This window comes from Narcine bancroftii, chromosome 2 (assembly GCF_036971445.1).
Source record: "Narcine bancroftii isolate sNarBan1 chromosome 2, sNarBan1.hap1, whole genome shotgun sequence".
NCBI classification, from domain to species: Eukaryota; Metazoa; Chordata; class Chondrichthyes; order Torpediniformes; family Narcinidae; genus Narcine; species Narcine bancroftii.
Window position 1 is genome coordinate 24,308,163 of NC_091470.1, and position 24,265 is coordinate 24,332,427.

The 24,265-nt window shown below is 43.9% G+C and overlaps 1 protein-coding gene and 1 long non-coding RNA gene across 15 annotated transcripts in view; one reads left to right on the forward strand and one right to left on the reverse strand.

Moving 5' to 3' along the window:
• ccdc85ca (coiled-coil domain containing 85C, a) overlaps positions 1 to 24,265 on the forward strand; it is a 253,447-nt gene that overhangs the window by 116,365 nt on the left and 112,817 nt on the right. The window lies entirely within an intron of this gene.
• On the reverse strand, positions 13,331 to 23,226 carry LOC138753296 (uncharacterized). Its single transcript, XR_011351084.1, has 3 exons — positions 23,150 to 23,226; positions 19,046 to 19,214; positions 13,331 to 13,693 (listed from the first exon to the last, which is right to left on the reverse strand). It is a non-coding gene; the product is annotated as an uncharacterized lncRNA (long non-coding RNA).

A 24,265-nucleotide genomic window follows, 5' to 3' on the forward strand; every position in this document is an offset into this window, starting at 1 on the left:
GACGTGCATTGGGTGAGAGTTTGAGTCCTGTTCTTGAGACACGACCACAAAGGCGAGAGGGATACATCGGCGCTTTCTGGGGAGAAGGCTGCTCTTTCATCTTTTAAGATGAGATGTTAAGCAGGGATCCCAAACCTGTCTACTCAGCTGGATGTAAAACGACAGGGCTCCCATGGTGTGATGGGCATTCAAACAATGTAATTTAAAAAAATGATTATCTTATAATCACCGCATTGTGTTTCGAGGTGAAAATTAGATCCTGTGTTTATTACACTGGGGAGTCTTTGAACTAGCTGAGGCATTATAGAGATGCAAAAGATTTATTTTTTAAACATCTATCTTTGTAAAAGATGACACATCATTATTGTTCCTTGTTAAGTCAGATTGATGAAGGTTGGATAATCCCCTGTCAATCCATCTTGATGATCACACCACTGTAAAACGTTATGATTATCCCTGCTGAGTTTCTCCAGCATTGTGTTTCCTTATGATTAATGTTACGCCTGACACTGGAGTCCAGCATCTTTTATTGCGAGTGGTCGAGAAAGTCGCAGAGGTTTCACAGGGGTAGGTACCAAGGGGGGAGGTGGGGGGGGATTAGTGAGAAGGAATGAGTAGACAAGGGAAACCCTCGCCACTAACCGCCCCCTTGGTACCTACCCCTGTGGCGACAGGAAGTGCCACACTTGCGCCCACACCCTCACCACCATTCGGGGTGCCCCAAACAGTCATTCCAGGCGAAGCAACACTTCGCTTGTGAATCTGCAAGGATTGCCCCCTGCATCCGGTTGGTGCTCATGATGTGGCTTGCTCGGAGAGACTGGACGCAGACTTCGAGATTGCCTCATTGAGGACTTTCGCTCGGTCTACTGCGAAAGTGGGGATGTCCCAGTGGCCAACCATTTCAATTCTGTGCCCCTCTCCCACGCCGACATGTCTTTCCATGGTCTCATGCACCGCCAAACCGAGGCCACCCGCAACTTGGAGGAGGAACACCTAATATTCTGATTGGGCACTCTCCAACCAGACGATATTAACCTTGACTTAGGTTTAAATTTTTTAATTTAGACACACAGCACGGTAAAAGGCCCTTTCGGCCCATGAGATTCCACCCAATTGACCTAGAACGCTTGGTTACATTTTGAACAGTGGGAGGTAACTGGAGCACCTGGAGGAAACCCACGCATACACGGGGAGAACGTACAAACTCCTTAGTGCTGAGTAAAGCCCCTGTTACTGGTGCTGTAACAAGATTATGCTAACCGCTATGCTATCTCTCTCTCTCTCTCTCTCTCTCTCTCTCGCGTGCATTTCTTCCCTATCCCTCTATCTCTTTTATTCCAGCTCCCACTCCCTTTCTCTTTTCATTCAGCGAGCTATTCCCTTCCCCAATCACTTCCCAGCATTTTACTCTTCTGCCCTCCCACCCACACACATCATTGACCTCTTGCCTGTGGCCTGTTCTCCTGCCCCTCCCCACACCATAACATTCAGGCACCTGTTTGCTTTTATGCCTATACCTTGACAATGGGCTCAGGCATCAAACATTGGTATTACGAGCTCCCTTTTTAGTAAATTGGGATTATCACTGTAAGGGATAGTATAGACAGGAGGACCTGAATGGTCACAGTTAACATTTAACATTTCACAAACACCATCACAACATAAGTCACAGCCCAGCGACAATTCAATACATTGGAATAACTGAGGCAAGGCTTGTCACAAGCCCCTTTCACACTTGCATCCCACTAAATTGGCCATTCAATGTCCTGGGATAGGAATAGGGGTTTGGCTTTTCACACTTGACCACTCCTAACTGGGACACTGAATGCTTTCACACTGGCAAGGAGCCATCCCCTGGGTTAGGACTGTTTTCCTTCTACTGGTGATGTCATGATGCATTGAGCGATGGTGGACCTTCCCTAAATCCTGGTCAATGTATTATGATCTTATATTTGAACAAAATTAATCATGCCTAATTATAACATAATTAAGCTTTATGTACAACGCAGTATGAGCCCTTCAGCCCCTGTGGTTGTTGTGCCGACCTATATAAACCATTATAAGAGACTGGGAAAGTGCAAGCAATAGATAGCAATAGCAGACAATTTTTAAATAAGCCAGGAAAATTGGTAGTGCTATCACACACAATTTATAAATACTGTGGGAAAAAGCTATGAAGGACCTTCCCTCCATGAATTCCATACAGCAGGGGAAGGGCGGTATCCCCGGGTGCATACATGGAGCATTCAGAGAGGGGTTTCTCTGCCACATAGCATTCTGGGAAACCAGGTCCGCCATTGCTTTTTTCCCCACGGTCTTTATAACTTGTGCACTGTTGCTATTTATTGCTGTTTATTGCTATTTATTTCCTCTCTCTCTCTCTCTCTCTCTCTCTCTCTCTCTCTCCCCCTCCCCCCCCCCCCCCCACCCCCACTGCAACTTTCCCATGTCAAAGTTTATACCTTGATTTTAATCTTTTCTTCCTGCACTCAAGAAACTTGGGTCACTTCAATCCCACAATGCAGTTACCTGTTTCACACTTGCCTGATTGCAATGCCGGCATCTGCAGGCGTGGGGGATTGTACTAGGGTTCGAGGCCAGCGTTGAGCTGATTTTGCCACTTTAAAGGCTGATTGGCATTTGATTCCTGGGATCTCTTGCAAGTGTGAAAGGGGCTACAGTTTGTTCCAGATTCGATACATTTGCAAAGACACTGTGATTTTGAAAGGGAGAACCATTCTGACTGCTAAAGAGAAAACAGTTTTATGAAGCAGGTCTTGTGGCCAGCCATTTGGAATTCAAAGCAAAGCATGTTCTGTGAATGACTGGGCCTTTTTGGTTGATTGACCCGTGCCTGGAGGGTCTTTTGGGAAGCAAAGTGCTTCATTTTAATTGTGACTAACAGAGAAGGTCACAGAGAAGGTACCAGGGTCTTGGAATCTTCATGGAGGCCGCCTATTTGAGTGTCGCCTGCAATAGGACTGGGAGTGTTATAACTATAGCAGCTCGTGTGAATGGAACCCTCTTTAAAGGCAATGCAAGGAGAGTTTGTGAGTCCTGTTGCAGCCACAACTCCCATCAGTTTATCATTAATTCTGGACATCAAATTTCAAAATTCAGCACTGAATTTAAAAGACACACACACACACACACCCACACACACACACACACACACACACACACACACACACACACACACACCCACCCACACACACACACCCACACCCACACACACACCCCCACCCACACACACACACACAGCCACACACACACACCCACACACACACCCACACCCACAGACACCCACCCACACACACACCCACAGACACCCAACCACACACACACCCACACACACACACCCACACACACACACACACACACACACACACACACACACACACACACACACACACACACACACACACACGTACACCTGTGCATAGTTTGGGATAGATTTAGTTTTAAGAATATTTTAAAAGTTAAGACTATAGTTTAAGTGTTGGAAATAAAATTTGTGTTTTTAAATTAAACACTGTCTAGTTCATTGTCTATTGGTGTTTGTTATTCGAGGTTCGTAACATTGGAAATAGATCTTTGCTACATAAGATCATAGGGTCACTTATTGAGTTTCTCCAGCACTTTTGTGTATTGAACTACAATCACAGTGTCTGCAGATTTTCTTGTTTAACTATCTTATTTATTAATTTTCTCTTAATTTAATTAAATTAGTTCATTATTATAGTTTTTCTTTACAAGTGCAATACCTGGTCGGCTGCAGCAAGGAAGAATTTTGGTGCGTATGGACATTATACATTTTGTACGATGATAAACTTATGATCATTAATTAACCCATCTTATTCTCCCCACATTTCTATCAATTCCTTCTGGATTGTACCCGATGTCGACACATCATGGCCAATTTACACCATGGTTTTAGAAAGGGAAGATCTTGTTTGACAAACTTGTTAGGATTCTTTGAGGATATAATGGGTGTGGTGGATAGAGGGGAACAGGTTGATGTTGTATATTTGGATTTCCAGAAAGCTTTTGATCAGGTGCCGCACAAGAGACTTCTCAGTAAGTTACAGGAAAGTGGAGTCCGGGGAAGTATATTGGCCTGGTTTGAAAATTGGTTGTCTGACAGGAGGCAGAGAGTCGGGATAAATGGGAGTTTTTCAGGTTGGCAGAGAGTGGTAAGTGGGGTGCCGCAAGGGTCAGTGTTAGGCCCACAACTGTTCATCATTTACATTGATGACTTGGAGGAGGGGACAAAATGTGGTGTAGCCAAGTTTGCGGATGACATCAAATTGAGTGGAAGAGCGAATTGTAATGAGGATGTGGAGAGTCTGCAGAGGGATATAGTTAAGCTGGATGAGTGGGCAAAGATCTGGCAGATGGAGTACAATGTTAGTAAGTGTGAGGTTATCCACTTTGGCAAGAAAAAGGGGCTGAATATTATTTAAAGAGTGAAAAACTACAGCATGCTGTTGTGCAGAGGGACTTGGGAGGGCTTGTGCATGAATCGCAAACAGTCAGGTTGCAGGTGCAGCAGGTTATTAAGAAGGCAAATGGAATGTTGGCCTTCATCACTAGAGGAATTGAATTCAGGAGCAGGGAGGTAATGTTGCAACTGTATAAGGTACTGGTGAGACCGCACCTGGAGTACTGTGTCCAGTTCTGGTCTCCATATTTGAGGAAGGATATACTGGCTTTGGAGACGGTCCAGAGGAGGTTTACTAGATTGATCCCTGGGATGAAGGGGTTGACTTATGATGAAAGATTAAATCGTCTAGGATTGTATTCGGTTGAGTTCAGAAGAATGAGAGGAGATCTTATAGAAATATATAGGATTATGAAGGGTATGGATATGATAGATGTAGGAAGGTTTTTTGAGTTGGCCAGGGAAACTAAAACGAGAGGACAGGTAGATGGAGTTAGGTCATAAATTAGACCAGCCATGATCGTATTGAATGGCGGAGCAGGCTCAATGGGCCATTTTTGGCCTACTCCTGTTCCTACTTCCTATGTTCTTATATTACAGTGTCCATTTAATCTGCCAGCCTCCATCCAAATCTGTAGGATGTGAGAGGAAACCAGGACAGCCAGAGGAAACCCACACGTTCACAGGAAGAGCATGTAAATTCCACTCACACAGCAGCTGATTGAATGAGGGACTTTGGGGCTGTGAGGCAGTGTTCTGCCAGCTGAACCAATGTTTTTCACTCCAGACCTCGTCACTTACAAGGCTGCAGACGCTGTGATTGTCATCAAAACACAGAAATGCTGGAGAAACTCGGCCTGTCTCGAAGTGTCCATAGGAGGAAAACATATATAACTGATGTTTTGGGCCTGAGCCGTACCTCAAATTCAAAAATTTTTTTTTAGACATTCAGCACGGTAACGGGCCATTTTGGCCCACGAGTCCATGCCACCCAATTTACGCCCAATTAGCCTTCACCCCCGATGCGTTTCGAACATTGGGAGGAAACTGGAGCCTCTGGGGAAAACTCACCTGATCCCTGGCACTGTAAAGGTGTGGCACTAACCACTATGCCAACAGTGCCACCCAAAGTATGAGGGCAAAGCAAGACTGGCTGAGTTCCTCCAGCATTTCTGTGTTTTGACCTATCATCTGCAAGCTCAGTGCCAGACTCGAATGAGATGTTTTGGAAGGAGAAACGGTTCCAGATTTATCCGCTTGGGATAATAACACATCCTCTCTCTTTCTGGTTCTTTACTAACTTGCTGTACATTTGCAACTTTTTTTGTATTTATATTCACTGGATGGTCAGGACCCCCCCCCCCCCCCCCATAAGAACACCCACGCTCTGTGCAGTTTTAATACCAGAACAAAATTTCTAATGGCACCTCATCCATATTTCCTTCTGAATCGCATTTTATGTCATTTCTCAATTTGCTTCCTGCGGTTCTGGCCAAACATTTTAAATTGATTATTAAAAAAAAAAGATTAATGCCTTGCATTTCTGTGACAGATCAAATAAACACAGATAGTTACATTTGTTCAACCAGCTGAAAAATGGTGCAGCGAGGATCTAAGAATGACAAAGGTCAGAGATCAGGTTGGATACATGTGCAAAGTGCAATTCTAGCAGGATGAAGTGTGAAAGGTTTTGGAGGAGAATTATTGGCTCCATAAATCTTGGAATACAAGATTCTGACATGCAGCAGGGAGTCGTGGGGGGTGGTGGGGGGGAGCGGGGAGAGATTTTTCTAAGTTCCATCTTGAAGTAACCAATTGGGCAATTAATCACAGCCAAGGGCCTTGGAGAATAAATAGGCTCCGGCAAAACTCATTAGTATCATAGTTTATTTGGTCTATCAACTAGTGCTTGCCTATATTCACAGTACATCCTTCTACAAACTTCCTTAATGACGAATTGGGAGATATTTGTGTATCACCAAATATGTGGTACTGTGGAATTAAAGCAATTATAATCCAAAGAGCGGATGTTTAATTGACCAAGTAAAGGACTGGGAACTCAAATAAAAAGGTTGTGCCATGCGCAAATTACTTGATGAAACAAGGTTTAATAGAAGACTCCCAAAGACTATTGGCATTGAGAAGAAGGGAGTGGCCCCCATTTACATGTAAATAAATGAGACTTCTCCAAGCATGAATGAATCTCATCTCATGTGAGGCTCCCCTCGCCTGCTGGAGAGTTGCTGCAGTTTAAAATAAAAACGCACCAAAATGCTGGAGGAACACAGCCGGTCGTTTCAGCATCTTTAGGAGACAAAGATATTGCTGACATTTCAGGCCTGAGCCGTTTACTCCAGATTGCAGCTTTGAGGTTCGATCCTGTTCCCTTTCTCTGCTGGAGCCGCCAAGCTACCCATCTATTTGTTCCATCCCCCGTTCCCACCCCCCCCACCCCCTCACCCCCTGCAGGATCCTCAGTATGGTACAGAATAGTCCCTTTTGTCCATCTATCTTATTAACTGGTGATTCAAGGGCTTGTTTAGATGTATCGAGTTTACCTGCTTACATCATCCTATTCTCCAAATTCCTAATCAAGGTGAAAAAGTCGTTTCTTCGAGGTTCCTTTTTTCTTGTATTGTGGCACAGTAATGGATTAAAATGCAACATACATGATATACTTCATTTCACAAATAGTATTGGCTGCTTCCCATTATAGTGTACTCAAACAATATAAATTAAAAAAATTAGATATACAATATGATAACTGGCCATTTTGGCCCACGAGTCCGTGCCTCCCAATTTTCACCCAATTAACCCCTGGTATGTTTCAAACGAGAAGCAAAGAGAAACAAAACACACAGCCGCTGAGAAGCGGAAAATTTCCTCAAATTTTCTGCTCCACTGCCATTGTAAAAAATGTCCTGAGAAAGTTTCTTTGCTAAATTCCATCCCATAATTTTTCCACCAAGACCCCTGCACATTTTTACGGAGCATTGTAGGGTAAATTGACCATCACTTCCTAAGAAACTGGGCTAATGAATATGACGCTCATCCTCAAACAAACTCCGCAACACAGGAAGGCAGTGTAAAGTGCTTAGGGAAAGAGCTGTGTTAACGATCACTCCAGATCGTTTTAATTTTTTACAGAATTTTTCCCTTATTTCTGTTTAAAGATCATCAGCCATGGAGTATCCATGGATTTGACCTCCTCCCTCTTACCCAGCACATATTTCCCTCCAGTTTCAGACACTTCTACTATTGAGAAAAATCTCCTACCTATTCTATCGCTACTAGTTTAGTTGTGTATTTTTGTGTAGGCCAAGTTTGGAATATTGTGCCCCAAAATTATAGGAAGGATATCAATAAGGTAGAGAGGGTCCAGAGAAGACTTACTGAAATGTTGCCTGGATTGCAGGATCTAGAATACAAAGAAAGATTGAGTAGACGGGGTCTTTATTCATTGGAGCGTAGAAGGTTGAATGGGGATTTGATAGAGGCACATAAAATTATGGGGGGATAAGTAGAGTAGATGTGAATTGGCTCTTCCCCTTGAGGGTAGGTGAGATTGGAATGAGGGATCATAAGTTAAGGGTTAGGGGGCAAAACTTTAGAAGTAACATAAGCGGAAGCTTCTTCACTCAGAGAGTGGTGGCAGAGAGGAATGGCCTTCCAGAAGAGGTGGTTGCAGCACGGTCAATTTTGTCATTTAAGAGGAGGTTGGATGTGAAGGGACTGGAGGGTTATGGGCGGAGAGCAGGTAGGTGGGACTAGAGGAGTTTCACTTCAATCAGTGCGTGGTTATACCTCTTTGGTTTTTAACATGACCCCTAGATTAGATTAGATTACTTTATTGCCATGTATTAATACACAAAATTCTTCACTTTTGCCTGCGTAAAGAGGCACCACTAGGCTCCTCTTACCTTCAGAAGCCGCTTTCAGATGAATTCTTCTCCAAGAATGCGCCTGCTGAAGCGGATTCAGACCTGTGGAATGGTCGTTCAGAAGGGAGTGCTGAAAGCACAGCGCCGTCCACCTGAAAGGGACAACTGCATGGGACGCACTCCTGAGCGCGCTCCGGCTCCTGTCCCTTCAGGATGTCAGGGTCGGGGCGGCCGGCGCGAGCTGTCAGCCGCAAAGGGATATAATATGCGGCTTTACCTCGGGGTATTTTGGCCACTTGAAAATGCCTAGAGAAAGAGAAGCCAGAGTGTCCCTTCAGAGACACGGAGTGCCTGTGGAATCGCTTTCAGTGCCTCCGCCTCTGGTTTGACCCATTAGTGAACCCGAGCTCTTGCCCTATTCCATGCCATTGACTGGGAGCGGAGCCGACAGCGCGTGTTGTGAAAGCCACATGCAATGGTTCGAAAGTAATACGTAGATTCTTTACGGGCGCAATCTTTCAGCGGCATGGGGCTTTTTGGCGAAAAGTAATGAAATAATTTTTTCCGAAAGGACCTTTGGGAAAATCTTTGATGTTCTACTATTAAGATGGAGAGATAAGAGCATCAAAGTCAGGAAAGCCAAACTCTGAAACAGATCCTGCTTGCTGTAAGAATGATGAACAGTATTCTGTAACTGAGTAAATCATCCCAAATAATTATGTATTTATTTTAAATGATATCTTAATGTATTATATGTGATTATGATTTAATGTGCATTGTTGCATGTATATGTTGGAACCGTGGCCCAGAGAAATGCTGATTCGGCGGGTTGTACGTACATGTACAGTCAGAGGATAGTAAACTTGAACATTTTCCTCCAGTTAAAATTGAAAAAAAAATTCAAGCTCCATGCAGGGTCTCTGTGAATTATGAGTGGAAGAATTTATTGTCATATACGTGAGTAAAATGTCCAGAAGCACCAGAGTTCTTACTTGCTGTTGCCACTTTGGTATGTAAGCTACACTGAGTACAGTGGTAGAAATTAAATATCACAATATGGCATGAGGCAGAAAATTGGTTCAGAAATATAAATGGACAGATAAATAAATAGATATTTAAGAATGACCTGACTTTACGCAAATTATCCCATAATCTTTAAAAGGATCTTTCAAGCTAATAACAACAGTGGTAAATCGTTTAATGACTCAATCCGGTCCAGATTTTTCCAAGACTCTAATTATGTGTAACATTAGAACGATCATCGGTTTAGGGATAAGGGTTGCTACAAAAAAAAGGATCCTTTATGGTCTTTAGACTGCATTGTTGGGAAAAAATTAACGTAATTGCTGCCCATGTGTTTGTTCACACTGGGCGCCTTTTTAGACTGCAAGTACCTGAGCACAACAGTCCCGGGGGTTGGATGCGCAGTAGAGGGGATGACCGTCAACAAATTTTTCTGGTTCGATTTACACTGCAGGCTTATGCACATTCCTTTTTAGACTGCCTGTGGAGTGGCAAAATCCCTTGATTGTGCCATTACATGCCTGCAGTCTGAAAACCACAATAGACTGGAGTCAACCAAGAAAGTCTGCTGACACTGGAGTCTCCAGCGTGAAACAGTGGCTGACCGTTTCTACCCACGGATGCTACCTGACCAACTGAGCTCCCTCTAGCTCCTCTTTGCTTATTATACAGGTGTTCCTCAACCCATGATGGGGTTACGTTCTGATAACCCCCCCCCCCCCCCCCCCGTAAGTCCAAAGCATCGTAAGTTTTGAAAATAATGCGGCACCTACCATTTTTTATAAATAAATTTTGAATACCTTTATTCCACCCTGAAAAAAACATTAATGCACACAGATGAATGCACACTGGCCTTGAAGTATGCTGTACAATACTCTCGTGCAATGCTGCCATCGCCCAGCATCGCGAGAGAGTAGCGTACCGCATATCGCAAGCGCGGGGACAGATCGGAATTCGAAATTGAAAGAAAAATCATATGTTGGATCATAAGTAGAGGAGAACCAGAAGATGATTCCCGCATCTGCAGTGTTTGAAGACACACAGGAGGCTGCAGATGCTGTGTGTAATCTGCAGCGAAACACAATCTGCTCAAGGAACGCAGGAGGTCAAACAGCATCAGTGGAAGAAAAAGAATGGTCGATGTTTTGAGCCATTATGGAGGCTGGTCAAATGTAGTTGAGAAGCAGTTTTTGTGTTTATTCGACAGGTCCTGTGTTGCTCTAGAGATGTTTGCTAATCAGTGCTGAGTGTGTCATATGTGGGAAATGTGTATTAAGCTTTTAGTCAATGGATTTTCAACATATCTGATAAGGGACTCTTGGAATGGATGGGATTCTTGACTGTTTCCATTGTTCTTTTTCACACAAATTATCACAAATCTGAATAAAGGTCCCTGCAAAGTTGAGAGAAAAAAATTTCCTGCTCAAACCATTAGGTCAGAGGCAGGAAAGGGAGTGTCAGACTGCCTTGAATCTAATACACCCAGTTCCTGATAAGGTAATAGATTGTTGGTTGCAGCGTGTTATTTGTCTCTCTGGATCTATTGTTCATCCAGTACTGAGATTAACGACTCTGAGCCCTGGGTGTTAATACCCTGTGAACTTGTCAGTGCAACCAAACACACTTGGATGTTAAATGGAAGATTGTCACTGGGAAGGAAATGTGTGGACAAAAGAAACGCAAACGCTTACTTTACATAATAATAGCCTCAATTTAGCATAATTTATTGTATGGGGGGGAGGGGGAAGGATCACATTGGGATTTTCTCAGTCAATTGAACACTTAACACATTCCAAGGCTTTCCTTCCTCTGTTTGGGAAGAGGGTGGAAGAAGCAGACTTTAACCCAAGCAGAGGAAGGAAAGGACAATGGAAAGTAATGTGGAGGCAGCGTGGACTGGTGTGAAATCAGTGAATATCATTGATGAGGGAATGCCAAGGAGAAGTATGGAAATAGCATCACAGCAGGGAGATTTGGGGGGTTACTTCCACTCCCCAGAAAGAGAAATGTGCTGTAAGCAAAGTGAATGTTCAGCTGGCAATAAAACCTCCCGCTGAGAAACAAAGATCCTAGTCTGCTACAACAGCAGGAGATTAAACTCAAAAGTCTGCAGGCGCTGTGAAGGCAGTAAAAACTCAGCGGGTCTCGCAGCGTCCATAGGAGCTAAAGATACATTGCCGACGTTTCGGACCTGAGCCCTTCAAGGTATAAGCAAAAAGCAGGCAGGCGTCTAAATAAGGACTGGGGGAGGGAAAGAGGGAAGAATGGGAGGGGGGGGAGGAGTCCAGGCCAAAGGTGTTAATTGGATATGATAAGAGGAAAAGTGAGAATTGATTTTGGCTCTGTGAAAGGACACAGAGGGAAAAGGGAAGAGAGAAACAGAATTATAAGAATAGTGGGGGGGTGGTGTTTAACAACAACCGGAGAAGTCGATGTTAATGCCATCCGGTAGAAGATGAGGTCTTGTTCCTTCAATTTGCAGGTGGGGCTTCTCTCTCTCTCTCTCTCTCTCTCTCTCCCTCCCCCCCTTTTATACTGAAAAACCATGGTATTTCCGTAGACATGACCCCTCTTAGGAAGCCAGCTTGCAGTTCACAAAAGTTGGCTCAGTGAGTCAAATAAGCAGATGCTACAAATTGGAATTTATGGATGTAAAATTAAAAACACTGGGCGGATTAATCTGCTGATCAATGGCCAGGGTCACCAGTCTAGTATATGGACACTGCAACTGAAAGAGTTTAGTTTATCAAAACAAAGCGGCTATTTAAAGTGCAGTATAAAATGGGTACCCAAGGTTCAGGATTGTACATACAACACGGTAACCGTCAACAATCACCTCGAAATGCGAGTAAAAATACAGCTTCAGTCTGGATTTAAAAGAGTTAAAGGAAGGGGCTGATTTGATGGAGGGAGGAATATTGTTCTACAGTTTGGGGCCTGCAATAGCGAAGGCGTGATCTCCCTTGAGTTTGCGATTGGCCGATCTGAAGGGTCTTGAAGTGGAGTAGGGCGTTAGGAGATTGGTGATGTGGGGGGGCGGGGGGGTTAGTCAATTGATGGCTTTGTAAGCAAACAGGAGAATTTTAAATTTAACTCTGAGCCGTACTGGCAGCCAGAATAGGGGTGATATGGTCCCTCTTCTTGCCCCCTTGTCAGGAGATTTGCTGTAGCATTCTGCACCAGTTGCAGATGGGATAATGACAACTGACTAATTCCTGTTTATAGTAAGTTAGAGTCATTTAAGCGGGAGATAACTTCCTTGAGGCTTTTCAGTGACAGGAATGATTTGATTTTAGCAATAGTGCGGAACTGGAAAAAGTTAGCTTTTATTACTGCATTAACACTTGTCAAACATCAAACCAATGGATTTGATCTGTGGTTTGATGAGAGTGGTTAAGTTACCAAGAGTATTGGAGATCATTTCGGAGGAGTTTGGGGAAGGGGGCCAAATAGGATGATCTCAGATTTGCCTTTGTTTAGCTGCAGGAAGTTTTGAGTCATCCAGTATTTTATGTCCTCCAGTCATTGAGGCTGGTTACCTTTGCTTGACCGTTGGGCTTCAGGGGGAGATAGAGGTGACCATCATCAGCGTAGCAGTAGAAGGAGATGCCGTGTTTTTGGATGATACGATAAAGGCAATGGGAAACCACTTCAGTGTTTTTCCCTTGTATAATCACGAACTCAGCATCGACTATCGTCTCAGCTCAAAGATGGAACCTTCACCGAAGGAGAACAGAGGAGGCAACAGCTACAATTCAGAGGGTCAGAGATCATGACAGGTGGAGATTCATGATCGCCCATGCCGAACGACAAGGCACCTGAATGAATAAACTGAATATTTATTTTGCGTTCCTTGTCAATATGTAGTCTCTTGCAGTTTTTTTTTTTAACAAAGTTCCTGTTCAGTTCAGCAAGTTAGAATGATGTGGCATTTGTACACTGGACAATGTACATAACAAATCAATATCATTTACACCAGCTGTACAAGTTGACTTGCCTGGGTAGCATGCAAATCAAAGCTTTTTTACTGTATCTCAGCATACGTGATGATAAACAATTCAATAATGGTGGATATCCTTCCCAAATGGAGAGTAATATTGATTTAAAAAAATACAATTCAGCCATTTCACAATCACAGCTACTGTTTATGCTCAGTTTACCTAATTACATTTAAATGCCAGAGCTACTTCATTGGGGAGAAGGGATAGCATACATCACCAGCATACATCAAAAGGTTTGTTTTTCTCAGCTAACTTCCATGCCTCCACAGATGGTGATGCGACAAATCTGGTTGATGTGTTTGCTGTGTGGGGGATGTAGGGAGGTCTCAGGGAGATTAAAAAACCTGTAGAGGGAGTAAGCAAGGACATGCAGATAGAAAGTAATGTGGAAAAAATATGAACTCATCAGCTTTGGTGATAAAAGTTGAAAAATGAACAATCTATTGAGTAAAGACAGTCTGAAAAGCATTCAGAGGATGTGCGTGTCTTTGACACCAAAACCTGTCAGTTAACATGTAGCTATATTGAATGATGAGAGGGCAAATGGTACTTAGGTGTGTATATTTAGAAGGATTTGAGTCCAACGATGAAAATATCCCTCTGTATCCTTAACCAACCATCCTTGCTATCCACAAATCCAGCAATCTTAGATGAAGGTCATGAAACAATATGAACTGGGTGCGATTTCTCCCTGAATATTGTGGACAGATTTAGTCCCTTTACCTAAGAAAGGACTTGTAAGAGAAGGAGTGCAATCAAGGTTCATCCATTTTGATTTTTGTGATGGTGATAGTGTCATACAGTATGGAACAGGCCCTTCAGCCCAGCTCATCCATGCTGACCAACTTGACATGTTGGGCTAGTCCCATTTACCTGCATTTGGACCCTGTCCCTCCAAATCCTTCCCCATCCATACATCCATATGCCTTAATGAAAGGCTCAAGCCTGAAACATTGGTTATCTACCTTTATCTTTTCTATATAATGATCTGGTATGGGGACGCCAATACTGAGCATAAACCCTCCAAGAGGTAGTGGACATAGCCCTGGATACTACAGGCCCAACCCTCCCCACTATCAAGAACATCGACAGGAAACGCTACCATTGGAGAGCAGCAGCAATCATCAAGGATCCAGCACCCGTTCTGTTCTCGCTGCTGCCATCAGGAAAGAGGTGCCTCAAGACTCACCCCACCAGGTTCAGGAACCGCTGCTACCCCTCCTCTGTCAGACTCCCCAACAACAAACTCAATCAGGGACTCATTTAAGGACTCTCACTTGTGCACTTTATTAATTTTTTAAATTCTCTCGGCATTGCACAATCAGTTTATTTACATGCATTTTCTGTTTACATTTCTTTATTTGCTTACATGTATAATACTGTGTACAGTTGTTTTGCACTAACAACAGTGGTAATTCTGCCATGCCCGCAGGATAAAGAATCTCAGGGTTGTATGTAATGTCATGTTTGTACACTGACAATAAACCTGAAATCAGAACATACACTGACTAGCTGAGCTTCTCCAGCATTGTGTTTTTACACACACCCATCCTAATGTCTTTTGAACATTGTAATTGTACACACTTCTATATCTTTCTCTGGCAGCTCGTTCCAGAAACACACCAACTTCTGAGAGGAAAGAGTTGACCCTCACATCTCTCCTCTCTTAGCCCTCAGGTCTAGATAAGAAAACCGCTAGGTGGGTGACCAGAACTATGAGGAGTCATTAAACCGCGAGGCCTGTACTTTGTGGAGCAATGTTTCTTATCCTGCGATCTGTGGACCAGTGGGGGTCTGTGGTGATGAACAGCCGGCAAGGAACTACAAGACGGTCTTGATGAAGGGCTCCGGCCTGAAACATCGACCACACGATTTTTCCCTCTGGTGCTACTCGACCCGATGAATTTCTCCTGTAGACACTGTATTTTTGCAGTCTCTTGAGTGCCCATAGATTGGTGACATTTGGCTCAGCTCGTCTGTTTTGTTTTCTTTTCTTTTCCTCTCTCAGTGAGAGTGGAAATTACACCTAGTCTGAATTGTTTCTCCGTTCTGCATTTTCGTTTAAGCTTCTTATACTCAGCTAAAAAAGTGTGTGATTTATTGTTGTTTCAGTGCCAACTCTCCCAGATCCCAACCAGCAATGAGTTCAGATTTCATCAGTATGAGAACTTAATTTCAACAAACTAGATCAATCTAGAATTACATGGCAGAAATGGTAACTAATGAGTTGTTAAAAACTCAGCTGATTCAGAATGTTATCTGGTCCTTCAATAGATCATAGAACATTACAGCATGGACCAGGCCATTTGGCCCACAATGCTGTGCTGAATGTAAACCTACTCAACAATTTAAACACACCGTGCCTCACATACCCCCCATTTTCCCTGCGTCCATGTGCCTGCCTGTCTTTTGTACTAGCCTCCAACATCACCCCTGGAAATGTATTCCAAACACCCTCCACTCTGTGTAAAAATAATTACCTCTGATGTCTCCCCTAAGCTTTCTTTCATTCACCTTAATAAGGTAACGTAATTATTTTAAATTTCTTCTTTGACTTGGCTTCGCGGACGAAGATTAATGGAGGGGTAAATGTCCACGTCAGCTGCAGGCTCGTTTGTGGCTGACAAGTCCGATGCGGGACAGGCAGACACGGTTGCAGTGGTTGCAGGGGAAAATTGGTTGGTTGGGGTTGGGTGTTGGGTTTTTCCTCCTTTGTCTTTTGTCAGTGAGATGGGCTCTGCGGTCTTCTTCAAAGGAGGTTGCTGCCCGCCGAACTGTGAGGCGCCAAGATGCACGGTTTGAGGCGATATCAGCCCACTGGCGATGGTCAATGTGGCAGGCACCAAGAGCTTTCTTTAGGCAGTCCTTGTACCTCTTCTTTGGTGCACCTCTGTCTCGGTGGCCAGTGGAGAGCTCGCCATATAACACGATCTTGGGAAGGCGATAATCCTCCATTCTGGAGACGTGACCTTCCCAGTGCAGTTTGATCTTCAGCAGCGTGGATTCGATGCTGTCGGCCTCTGCCATCTCGAGTACTTCGATGTTGGAGATGAAGTCGCTCCAATGAATGTTGAGGATGGAGTGGAGACAACACTGGTGGAAGCGTTCTAGGAGCCGTAGGTGATGCCGGTAGAGGACCCATGATTCGGAGCCGAACAGGAGTGTGGGTATGACAACAGCTCTGTATACGCTAATCTTTGTGAGGTTTTTCAGTTGGTTGTTTTTCCAGACTCTTTTGTGTAGTCTTCCAAAGGCGCTATTTGCCTTGGCGAGTCTGTTGTCTATCTCGTTGTCGATCCTTGCATCCGATGAAATGGTGCAGCCGAGATAGGTAAACTGCTTGACCGTTTTGAGTTTTGTGTGCCGGATGGAGATGTGGGGTAGACATGCGGTAACAGGTCATTTCAGACCATGGGGCCGTGCCACCCAATTACCCGCAATTAGTCTACATCCCTCAGTATGTTTCAAACGGTGGGAATAAGCTGGAACCCACCCCCAGAGGAAACCCACATAGAAATGGGGAGAACATACAAATGCCTTTCAGACAACGTGGCATTTGAACCCCTGTCCAATCACTGACTCCATAACAGAGTTGCGCTAACCTCAACACTAACCGTGCTCTCATATAAAATAGTTGTGTTTTTCTGCAGAGGGAATGAAATAGAAAAATCGGTAAGACTTGCATGGACGTTGGTAAGATACTACAGAGTTCTCTCCTCCTTAAGTTCAGAAGGATTTCTTTGTAGAAGACCATCCATCCTCATAAGCTAGTTCCATTCTCAGTGAGATGAAGGGGCACTCCAAAGTTTTCCCTGTGTTCATTCCATCTCAAGAGGCTGCCTTCTGGGGTGAATGCCCGTGATTCCACTCACTAGTAGAGACTGTTGTTACCCTTTCTATCCCCAACCCTGTCACTGTAAATACATTATCATGTGATGCCTCGTCCCACACAGATCTTTTCAACCATCTTCCTTTTTGAGCCAATCAGGTCATTCCCACACTGTGTGCTGTGAACCCGATGGGTGTTCTTGAGTGCACAATATCATTAACAGCTAAATGATCTTGACAGCATCAGGCTGTCCACAGATTTGAATAGTGATTGAGTGGCTTTGAATATGATTGATTCAGCCAGATCTCATCACAGCAGTGCAGGGTTTGCCATGTGCTTTGGAGTTTTGTTTAGAATGTGGACCAGGGCATCCTGGGGTGTGAAATCATTTCACTCAGTTATGCATGCACACAAGCACAAGTTCACACATGTGCACACACAAACACACGCTCACGCAAACTCCCAACATGTGCACAAACGTGCGCTCCACACTCGTACTCCACACACGCCAATGCCTGTGCACACACATACAAACACGAACAAGAAACATACAAACATACACAAGAATATCTGCAGATCTAGTGTAGTGCACAAACATGGAGAGACCCAGCGGGTCACGCAGCATCCAAAGGAAGTAAAAGGCAGTTGACTTTTCGGGCCTGAACCCTTCTTCAGGGGTGCTGAAATATCAGGCAGGCAGCTGAATAAAAAGCAAAGGGGAGTGGGGTTGGAGCACAGGGCAAAACGTAAGAGATAAATGTTGGATGCATGTGGGAGGGTAAAATTTAAAGAATCCGAGAAACATAGGAACATAGGAAGTAGGAACAGGAGTAGGCCAAAAATGGCCCATCGAGCCTGCTCCGCCATTCAATACGATCATGGCTGATCTAATTTATGACCTAACTCCACCTACCTGAAGAGGACAGAGGACTAATAAAAATCATTCTGATAGGAGAAGGAAGGGAAGGGGGCGGGGAGCTGGAGGAAGGATGAGGGAAAGAGGGATGAGGGAAGGGGTTAGTGAAATTGGAGGTTGATATTGATGCAGTGTGATTGGAGACTGCTGTGATGGAATACAAGGTGTTGTTTCTTTAATTTTTGGTTGGCCTCAACTAACTTGGCAGAGCATGAGGCCATGGACAAACAAGTAGTGTGACCATGGGTGTGGAATTAAAGTTGTTGGCCAATTGGCGGTCCTTGCTAATGGAGGGTGCTCCCTGACGTAGAGGGGGCTGTATCGGGAGCACCAGGTGTGGTAAATGACCCCAACAGATTCACAACAAAGTGTTATTTCACTTGGAAGAACTGTTTGGAGTCTCGAATAATGGCGAGGGAGGAGGTGTGAGTGCAAGTGTAGCACTTCTTGCGGTCACGGTAGGTACCAAAGGAATGATTGGTGGGTAGGGATGAGTGAACGAGAGAGTTGTGAAGGGAGTGGTCCCTACGGAAAGTGGAGATGGAGGGGAAGATGTATATGGTGGTGGAATCCTATTGTAGATGGCAGGTGGGGAGGTAAGGATGAGGGGAACCTTGCCCTTGTTATATCTGAGGGTGGGGGGGTGGAGACATATGTAGGAAATAGAGGAGATGCTGGTGAGGGCTGAGTAAATAGCAGTGGAGGGGAAGCCACATTTACTGAATGTGAGATTCAGTAAATGTGAATCTCAGATGCCATGGAATGGAAAGTCTTGACCTGGGAGCAGAGGTGGCAGAGATAGAGGAATTGAGAGGAAGGAATAGAATCTTTACAGGAGACAGGGTGGGAAGAGGTGTAGTTGAGGTCAATGGGTTTATAGAAGGTGACTGGATAATTTGTCTTCCAGAATGGAGACAGAGTGATCGAGAAAGGGTTGCAGCAAGACCCTACCTTATTAGGACTGTTGTTGATATTTTGGGTCAGTGATGGATCTTTGTTTCCTGGAGCTCAATTCACCAAAGGATCGACTGCGAGGCTGTGTGACTGCAGAAGCACTGGAGTCTTCTTATATTATTGGGGGCACTGGGCAATGTTGATGGCATCTCCTTGTGTGCCTTTACTGCAACAAAATTTTTGTATATTATGATATTTTGTGCATTCATACACAGCAATAAAGGAATCTTGGTCATGTTGGAGGGGAGGGGTAGAAATGTAACAAGTTAGGTCTGAAAGGTTGCAGTTAAAACAAAACTTTATGTGACCCTGTTCTCCATTGGGATTTGGTCTGTATATTGAGGAATATGTCCTCTTGAAGCACAAGTCATATAACCATATAAACAATTACAGTATGGAAACAGGGCATCTCGGCCCCTCTAGTCCACATCGATTTAAGAGAACTCCACCAGTCCCACCTACCCGCTTCCTGTCTATAACCCTCCAATCCAATCACATCCATGAACTCATCCAACCTTCTCTTAAATGACAAAATTTACCCTGCTGCAACCACCTCTTCCAGAAGGTCATTCCACTCAGCCACCACTCTGAGTGAAGAAGTCTCCCCTCATATTACTTCTGAAGTTCTGCCGCCTAACCCTTCACTTATGACCCCTCATTCCAATCTCACCTACCCTCAAAGGGAAGAGCCTGTTCACATCTACTCTGTCTATCCCCCTCATAATTGTATATACTTCTCGATTTGGATGGTGCACAAAAAAGATTTGTTAGGATAGCCCTAGCTGTAGCAAAAAAATGTATTATGTCAGCCTGGAAATTAGAAGATAACTTGAGAATACAATGGTATATCGAAGTGAATAAATGTATTCCATTAGAAAAAATAACATATAATTTAAGAAATAATATTACAATATTTGAACAAATATGGGAGCCATACATGAAACATAATAGAGAAAACCTACCGTGGACATCTACCACCTAAAATGACAGAAGGAGAAGAGAATGAAAAGAACTGACTCAGTGGAATTTCTTGTTTATTTTTATTGAGTGACAACATTGTTTGACGGGTTTAATGTATCTTATATTCTGAACTTTAAATAAATGGGAGGGGGGGTAGGGAGGGAGGGAGGGGAGGAGGGAGGGGGGTAGAAAACGACACTGTATATATTTAAGAAGGAAAATGTATGTATCTTGATCAATATGGTTTATTGTGTGAAAAATAAAAAGTTTAAAAAAAATAATAATTGTATATACTTCTATCAAATCCCTCCTCAACCTTCTATGCTCCAATGAATAAAGACCCAGTCTACTCGATCTTTCTTTGTATTCTAGATACTGCAATCCAGACAACATTTTAGTATATCTTCTCTGCACCCTCTCTACTTTATTGATATCCTTCCTATAATTTGGGGACCAGAACTCCACACAATATTCCAAATTTGGTCTCACCGAAGCCTTCAACAGTCTCAACATCACCTCTCAGCTCCTGTGCTATGATTTATAAAGGCCAGCATACCAAAAACCTTCTTTACCACCTTATCTACATGAGAATCCACTATCAAAGAACGATGAACCATTATTCCAAGATCTCTTTGCTCCTCTGCATTCCTCAATGTTCTCCCCTTCACTGCATATATCTTATTTTGATTAGTCTTCCCAAAATAAAGCACTTCACACTTATCTGCCATCTTTCAGCCCACTCTTCTAAGCATCCAAATTCTTCTGCAGTCCCTGAAAGCCATCTTCACTCTCCACAGCTCCCCCTATTTTGTATCATTCGCATATTTACTAACCCAATTTACCACTCCATCATCCAAATCATTGATGTAAATGACAAACAACAAGGGACCCAACACCGAGCCCTGAGGCACACTGCTTGTAACTGGCCTCCATCCTGACAGACAGTTATCAAACTCACAAATTCTTTGTGAATTTTCGGTTGTCTTTATCTTCTCCATTTATGCATTCCCCTTTAGAATTAACCTCAGTTGAGGGCTACCATTTACATTTATGGAGAGACTGACTGTGAATATATATTAGGTTAGTCGCACATGGAGCGAGATAGAGTGACATGCATACACAACTGATAGTGATTGTCAGAAGCATTGAACTTCACATGAGACAGAACAAAAAGGCATTTTCGAAGGTATTCTCCAGTGTTGGAAAGTTCAGGTGACCCATCTCATCTCAAACAATGGCACATGTTTAAAACTTCTTATGAAAATGGCCCCTATGCAAACTCCACTGGAGCAGTCTGACAGATAGATGAGAAAAATAATGTAACCATCCCGGACGGATCAAGTGTTAGCAGGTAACCTGAGAGAGGGGACTAGCTGCCAAATAGATTCTACTGGGGAAAAAAATTGAAAGAGGTTTGAAGCTGACCTACCTCTTCATATCGTTTTACACAGAGCAAGGTTGGAGCTGCTTTTAACAGAAGGCACCTGGCAAATTGTAGGCCGGCAGTTAGCAGTTTCGGCGTTAGCGACCCGGGTTCAAATCCATTGCTCCCGGTAAGGGGTTTGTACTTTCTCCCCACGACCGCATGGGTTTCCTCCAGGTGCGCCAGTTTCCTCCCACACTCCAAAAATATACAAGGGTTTTTAGGTTAATTAGTCACCTGGGTCTATTTGGCCAGTGGGGTCTCAAGGGTAGGAAGGACGTTACCGTGGTGCATCTCTAAATTAAACTTTAAAATGCAGGAATTATAAAGCTGAATTAAAATACACTGTGAGGGGTGTATCCTCCATTATCCATCTTTGCCTACAGCCATTTTTAGCCCATTAAACCTACTCTGACAGATCACTGTATTCCACGCCCCCACTGATTTATCCAGCGTTCCCATCAGATTCTAAAATGAGGAATGTGATGCGCTGGAGAAACTCAGCAGGTCACACAGAATCTCCAGGAGGTAAAAGGCAACCGACGCTTTGAGCTTGAGTGGAGGGCGGTTGCTTCAGCCGGCAACAGTAAAAACAGGTGGGCACCTGAATAAAAAGGTGGGGAGAAGGAGAGAGGAGAGGCAGGTGAAGGAGCACGGGCTAACAGGTCGGAGGTCACAGAAGGAAGGTAGAAGAGAAAAAAGATGATAGGGGTAGGGGCCCATTGTTGTATTGCATGGAGAGCCCTGTTGCCTGGGATGGTGTGCTTTTATGACAAAGAGAGAGACGGTCTGTTTTCCTTGGAGATTAAGAAGGGACCTGATCGGGATGTATATTATTGAGAAGTGCGGTTGGAGGAGACTCCAGGAATATTTTATTTAGTTTAGGCTAGGGATAAGAGAAGGGGTCCTTTTTCAGTCAGTGAGCAGTGAGTAGCTTGAATGCATTGCTGGTGAGTCCAGTGGATGGAAACAGTCACTGAAGTGTCTAGATGAGCACTTGAATTGCCTGGCCATTGAAGGAAGGCTACCAGGGCAGGGAGATGGATGAGTATCCCCCGGTCAGCTTTTTTATATACGACTCCCCAACACATTAGGAGAAACTTACAGTGGCCAATTAACCTATCAACCTACATGTCTTCCCGGATGTGGCTGGAAACTGAAGGCCCCAGGTCCTTGGGAGAAGTTGCAAATTCCACGCTGAGCTCTCTGGGGGTCAGGATTGAGACAAGGTTATGAGGTACAGCTGTCCAAACTGTGTCACCCTTCAATGCAACAGATGGATTATCTCCTCAAATAAAGCATTACAGCACAGTACAGGCCCTTTGGCCCACAATGCTGGGCTGACCTTCTGCACAGCAATCTAATCCTTCCATGCTTCACTCCAACAAAGCTCTGTTTTTCTTATATTTGTGTGCCCATCTAAGAGTCTTCAATGCAGACTTTTGCTCACATGAGTGTAATAAAAGTAATCTTGACATATTGATTTTGTAGCTTCTAGTAGAGCAGATGAAGAACGGTGATTACAATGCCTGGCTAATGTTGGCACACTCTGTGGGGGGGGGGGGGGGGGGGGGCGGAGTCATCAGTGAGGAAAGAGTTACACAGCCTAATAAAGAGTTCAAAAGGTAAAAGAAGGATTGAAATCCTAGTTATTTATTAGGACAGATTTGAACTGCAATCCTATCAGCTAACAAGGACAACATTCAGTGGTGCATTACCAGGTCAGCCTTGTCATCTGCAGCTGTTCGAAGAATAATTTTTCAGTCTTCGTATTCCGATGCCAGATATCTACAACAATAACTGCAATGCCTGAAGTTACCAGCTGACTGGCAACAAGTGTGCTTGTCATTGTAGATTCAACAGAAGGTAACAGAGTGTTCCTGGACAGCCGTGTTTGTTCAATTAGTAATTGAACATTCAGTTCTGGGAAGGTCTGGAGTCACCTGTATGCCAAACCACAGATATTTTAAAAAAATTTAAGTGTATACATACAGCACAGAAACAGGCCTATGAGCCTGTGCCGCCCAATTACACCCTGGATAAGGTCCATGAATTTCCTTCCCTTTCAGGACATTAGTGAACAGCATGGAATTTTACAACGAACTGATGATCACTAGTAATCACTGTAATTGGCACAAGCTTTTTAAATCTTGATTTACTAATTTTACTGGAATAAAACTTCCCCAGTTGGCACTGTGGAATCGAGGTTGTCTCTCTGGTGGTTTAGGTCTCCGTTTAAAGTGTGCAGTAAATTAAATATTCTATGATCAGACTCTTGAGTGGGGATAATCCACTTAGGAGACAATGACGACAAGAGAAGGGCAGAGTGTTGAGGAAACACTGGCAAGAAGCACAACGTAATTGGGTCGAATTTCCTCCACTTCGAATGGACGATAATCCAACGATGGGAGTAGCCAATGCACTCAAATCACGCAGCGGATATCCCAATGGAACCCGACCATTACTTAGCGATTCAGGAAAAGCACAGTTGGTGTAGTGGAGAGCCTTTATAGCCCCAGCGATTGGGACCAAACCGGAATTTGTATCCCGCGCTGTCTGTAAGGAGTTTGTACGTCTTCCCTGTGTCTGCATGGGTGGTCCGTGATTAGTACGGAATTGGTGAAAGTAGTATGTGGGTGGAAAGAAAAATTTTGAAAACCAGTGTTTTATTCGTACCTAATTGACTCGTTATGTGCACAGTTTCATAACTCCAAAGGAAATGGGCCAATGACAATTTTTCTCATGCAAAATATTTCAGTAACAATTGGGTCTAGAGCAGTGATTCTCAACCTTTCCTTCCCACTCACATCCCTTACTAATCACAGAGCACCGAT